Source organism: Pinus tabuliformis, chromosome 2_1 (genome assembly GCF_031772625.1).
Source record: "Pinus tabuliformis cultivar Carrire ecotype Pingquan chromosome 2_1, CPIR1, whole genome shotgun sequence".
Classification (NCBI taxonomy): domain Eukaryota; kingdom Viridiplantae; phylum Streptophyta; class Pinopsida; order Pinales; family Pinaceae; genus Pinus; species Pinus tabuliformis.
In genome coordinates this window covers 951,241,085-951,247,084 of record NC_142299.1, presented here as the reverse complement: position 1 = coordinate 951,247,084, position 6,000 = coordinate 951,241,085, and the positions used below count along the sequence as shown (strand labels likewise).

The following is a 6,000-nucleotide window of genomic DNA, read 5'->3' as shown; positions in this document are numbered from 1 at the left end:
CAGTGTGAGGGTAACTAGATTTGAGTCTGATACCCTTTCTCCAATGGATCCCAATTTGTCTTTCAGATCCTTGATTCTGGGTGTGAATCCATCAACAGATTCATTCTCATTCATCTTTAGTGCATACAATTTTCCTTTGAGTGCGAGAACACGATTTGTGTTCTGTGTCTCATACAGACCCTTGATCGTGCTCCAAATATCTGCGGCCGACTTGCAATCTCGAATATGAGGGATAATGTTGTCTTTGACAGACATCTTCAGTATGACTTTTGCCTTTGTTTCTCTTTTATCCCAATCCTGTTCTTGGGTTGTATTTCCGGATCTCTACTCATTTCCCAAGACGATCGACCATGCGTTCGCACTCTCCAGCAAGGTTTGCATTTTGAACTTCCAGTTGGAAAAATTCGTTCCATCGAGCTTGCCGGACTCGTGGAGGTATGATTCCAAATTGTTGTTCATTTTCGCACTGCTGAACACTCCAATTGGCCATCACCGGGCAAGTCCGATTTGCTACCACCGAACAGATCAGGAACTTCTCTGTGCCACCACCGGGCAAGTCCAATCTGCTGTCTCCAAACAGATCAGTGACTTCACTATGCCACCACCGGGCAAAACCGATCTGTTACCACTGAACAGATCACAGAGCTCTGATTCGCCACCACCGGGCAGGTCCGTTCTGCTACCACCGAGCGGATCACGGAACCTCACTTCGCCACCACCGGGCAGATCCGATCTGCTACCTCCGAGCTGATCAAGGATCCTCAATTCACCACCAACGGGCAAATCAAATCTACTACTACCGAGCAGAAACCTTCACGTGCCTCCACCGGGCAACTCCGATCTGCAACAAAGATTGCAGATTTACAGAAAGAAAGGGCTGGCGCTGAGAACAGCGCCGAATCCGCGCTAATCGCCGAAAAATAAAATTCACGTAGTGCAGGAAAATTGGCACGATTAACCAGCTCGGATCCGTGCTGATTTGTTCGTTCTTTTCTCTGGCGCGCTTTTCAGCCTTAATCCCGCGCCAATGGCGCGACTGTACCTCCAAAAATCGCGCTAATTGCTGCAATCTTTCCAAAAAAAAAATTTCCGCTCCGAATCTCCGCTCCAACCCTTCCTTCGACTCAGTGATGATCAATCATCTGATGCCTTTTCGCTTCAGGTGTTACTGCAGCTCCACCTGATCACACAGCTATCTTTACATGTACTCCTACCACTACAGATGTGTAACTAATAATACATCCCAAAAAAAAAAATTAAGGCTACCTCTACCCTAAGCTCTAATACCAAGATAAAAATAATTAAACTTTGAATTAATCAGAAGGAGTTGCAGCTCACAGGGGAGAACACCACCTGGAGACTGCACTCAACAAACAAGGAGGAGACTCTCGCTCACATTCACTCTGATTACATGAATGAATATTACATATTAAATACATCACTGAAAAATAGGTAGTTGTAAACAACCTCCTAAATTCTAGGAACAACTCCTAAACTAAGAAGATGCGTTACAACCACATAACGATTTCTCCATTATTTCTAACTAATAGAAATAAAACATTGTAGTCTATATGTTATCTATTTTGGAGAGATTTTTTATTTTACTCCATAACAGATAATGCGGAGACAACACCCACAAAACCACTTCAACCCTGCAACACCAATGCCCAACTCTGCTCCCTTTTCTATTTGTAGACATCCTGAGGCAAAGAAGGCGACTTCAAATTTGTAGACTTCATTAAGCGTTGACGTCTAGAGAACCCTCTACAAGATAGAATTGTTCAGAACCCTCACTCCATTAAAACCCTAGCTCAAAGCTAGGAGGGAGCTGTGCGCTCGGCGAAGAACATAATGAAACCCTCGGGCGCTGAACACAATGAAACAAACCCTCGGGAACCATGGAGGAGTTACCCTAAAGGAATCCACCTGAAAGAGAACCATAGATGTATGGCCCAAACCAAATGTCACATTGAAAATAATTAGTAAAGAACATTTAGGTGTATAGCCATTGATGTTATTTAACCTTGGAGAATTTCATCAATATGGTACCATTTGTTTATATTTTACGAATACATTACACCCAAATGTTTACATTTAGTAAAACTCTCACCATCAGACTTAATATCATCAACTGGGGTAATGTGGAGGAAGGATTACCTCCCTTACCACACATTATGTAGGTCTAAATGCAAACAAATGTTTTTTATTTAGCAAGGAATGAATCATCATGTGCGGATAGTCCAAAAAGGACTCCTGCCCAGAGAAAACAACGTAACATATACGTGGATTTTAGAACAACATGGTGTCATAAAGTAGAAAATGTACGTTCATGGTAAACCCTAAAAGTTCCTTGTGGATAAGGTTATTCGTTAAATTATAATTTAACGAATAACCTTATCCACAAGGATATAATTTAACGAATAACCTTATCCACAAGGAACTATTAGGGTTTACCATGAACGTACTTTTCTACTTTATGACACCATGTTGTTCTAAAATCCACGTATATGTTACGTTGTTTTCTCTGGGCAGAAGTACTTTTTGGACTATCCGCACATGATGATTCATTCCTTGCTAAATAAAAAACATTTGTTTGCATTTAGACCTACATAATGTGTAAAATGTAAACATTTGGGTGTAATGTATTCGTAAAATATTAACAAATGGTACCATATTGATGAAATTCTCCAAGGTTAAATAACATCAATGGCTATACGCCTAAATGTTCTTTACTAATTATTTTCAATGTTCTTGTGCGAAACACAGATTTATTGAGTACAAATAAATTAGCATTTCGAGGAATTAATGTGACATTCGTTTGGGCCATACATCTATCTTCCCTTGAAATCTATGGGTGTCTTTTATATATATATATATACACAAAAGTTCAACTTTATGAATGATTTATCTTATTATGTTTATATTATTTTGTTATTTTTTCATTAATTTTTTGATGTATTGAAAATTATTTACTTTTATATTAGTCTTTTTTTAGAGTTATTAATTTTTCACATAGAATATTTGTATTATATGTTTTTTAATTGTTTAATTATTTTTATAATTTTTATTTTTACTATTTATTTAATTGTATAATATTATATTACGAAAAAATTTCATTTTACATATTGTAAAATGTATTACAACTTTAATTTCCATATGTGGGTATTGGAATGTTATTTTGTATTGCTTATGTTTCAAGGGCCTTAGCAACACTGCTCATGCATGTACAAAACCGTGGTTATGCTCTATAATAATAGAGATGCTTGTCATTAATGGAACTCATTTTATAACCTTTACAAGCTTTGGGACTTATTGGTTGTCTTAAAAGCGAGAAAAACGTCCCTTGGTTTTTAATATTAATCCCTCGGGTTTATCAATATTAGGGTGTATGCTCCTATGGTTTATTATTAATACTAGGGTTCAATGTCATTCCCTTCTCTTTATAATTCCTCGTTTTTATTAATCGCTTGGGCTTATAATATTATTCCTTATATTTATAGTATTAATGCCACTGTTTAATGTTTATTTTAGGATTTATATCTCTTAGGTTATAATATTAATCCCTTGGGTTTGTGACAAATATTTTCTCAATATGGAAACCAATCATGGTCAACCATGGTCAATAACCACGGTCACTTTGTGACAATGATTTTCTCATGGTTTAACGTAACATTCTGACAACCATAGTCATCCATGGTCAAGCATGGTGCAATGTCACATTATGACAAAGATTGTGTCAATATGAAAATCAGTTATGGTCAATTATGGTCAACCAGGGTCCAATATTGCATAATGACAGATTCTCTCAATATGAAAATCAATCATGGTCAACCATAGTCAACCATGATCAGATGTCGTGTTATGACAAAGATTGTCTCAATATGAAACTCAACTATGGTCAACCATGTTTGTTTTAGGGTTTATGATATTTATCTTAGGGTTCATATACCTTGGGTTTACGATATTAATCCCTTGGGTTTAACATTATTCCTTTGGATTTTTAGTATTAATCCCTTGGGTTTAGTAGTTCCTTGAGTTCATAAAGTCAATCCATTGAGTTTCTTAATATAAGGGTTCATATTCCTAATGTGACAACCTCACTCAAAAATGCCATGCAAATTGCACCATAAACGCATTTAAATATTGTACGATGAATTTAAATCAAAACAGGGACTCAGTGAAGGACATAGATTCAAGAGATGGGAAGGGAGTCTCTTGATTGGGATGTCTTGGTTTCTTGTGCAGGGAAGAAACCTGAAAGTGCAAGACAACCATTAAAGGCTAGGAAGCATCAGAATTGAAGAAAATGGCTCTTAAAATTAAATGAGCAAAGCAAAGAGGTATTTAGGCCCATTCCACTTGGGAAGAAACCACAAGAAAGGAAAATGATAGGAATTTATGAAAAGGAATGGTGTGTTATAGGTCAAGGAGGAAGCAAAAATAATTACTATTAAGGAAAAAACCAAGAAGAGACTGAACATGAAGGAAAAAGAAGAGAGAGCAATGGGAGAGAAAAAAGGATACGAGAATATAGGAACAACATAAATTGAATGAGAAACAATGTGGAGAGGAGGAGAAGTTCGAAACAAGCTCTCAGCAAGAAGCACCAAAGAGAAGAGAAGAGAAGGGGATTGAATCTTGATCCTTGGAGGTTGTGGGTTGAGTTGCTAGCCTCTCGAGCCTTGTAACAACTTGGTGTCCCTAAATGTTGTGGATTGAGATAAAATCCCTAGAGTCTTATAACAACTTTGGTCTATGGAGGTTGTGAGTTGAGACAAAGGTCTTTAGAGCCGTGTAACATCTTGGGTCATAGACAGTGTGAGTTGGGATAAAATATTTGGATCCCTATAACAGCATGGGTACCTTGGAGGTTGTCGGTTGAAATAGTAAAATTTGAAGTCCTGTAACAGCTTGGGTAGAGGCCATCCTAAAGTAGAAGTTGAGGAAGACCAAAATGAAGACTAATGGTTAATGCTCAGATGGCACAACATATTTTAGACTACCTTGAAGGGGCTGAATCATTGTGTGAGCACTAGGGGGTGAGATTGGGAACCTCTAGACTCTCAGTATTAACCAAGCAAGAAGATTCCAATTGGTGGGGTTGAGGAAGGAGGTCCTCTAGAGTCCCAAAATTCAACGAAAGATTGGCGAGTTAGTCCCAAAATTGAGCATCCCCCCAGACTCTGGAATTTGGCTTAGGGGTGACGACTACAAGTAAGTGTGGTTGAAACAGTCTATGGTTGGGTGGAGATTCCTTGTCCCATATTTAGTTTCCCTATCTACTCCAAGATAAGTAATTGTCTACTTTGTTTAACATATAATGAATGATGGTACAATGTTTATGGATAATGGTTTGAATGTTGGGACTACATTGGATTGATGAAGACACATTTATGCGTTATATCCCTTTTTTGTGGTGTGATGTGTTAAATGGTTGCATCTATGTATTTATATGTGTGGAATATATGCCTGAATGTGTAAGAAAGTTGAAAAGAAATAATATTAATAACAACATCTTTCAGAAAAAAATCACATAAGCTATATTCTTATCGACACATTTTGAACCACCCAGTGTGGTTCATCTTTAGGATAATATTAGGAACCATATCCCTATTAACGAGGCCATTGATGTTAAATCACATCACTGACCCTGATACTGCTTTTTTAGTTAAGACTTGCCTCACCTCCACTTTCTTTAGTTTTGACTGTGAATTTTATGAGCAAACCTGTGGTGTGGCTATGGGTTCCACCCTTTCCTCGGTTGTGGCCAATATCTTCATGGAGGATTTTGAATCCAAAGCTTTGTCTTCCACTCTTTACCAACCCAAACTTTGGAAAAGGTTTTTGGATGACACTTGTGACGTCTAGTCTCATGGTAAAAAGGAGTTGGAGCTGTTTTACAATCATCTTAATAGTCAATCAAGTTTGATAAAGTTCACCATGGAATTTGAAGTTGATGGTAGCCTTCCCTTTCTTTATGTCCTTATCTCAAAGAAGGAT

General features: G+C 37.6%; 1 pseudogene; it reads right to left on the bottom strand.

Moving 5' to 3' along the window:
• Window positions 1-328: 328 nt before the first annotated feature.
• The window catches only part of LOC149203802 (endoglucanase 9-like), an 86,077-nt pseudogene continuing 80,405 nt past the window's right edge, over window positions 329-6,000 (bottom strand).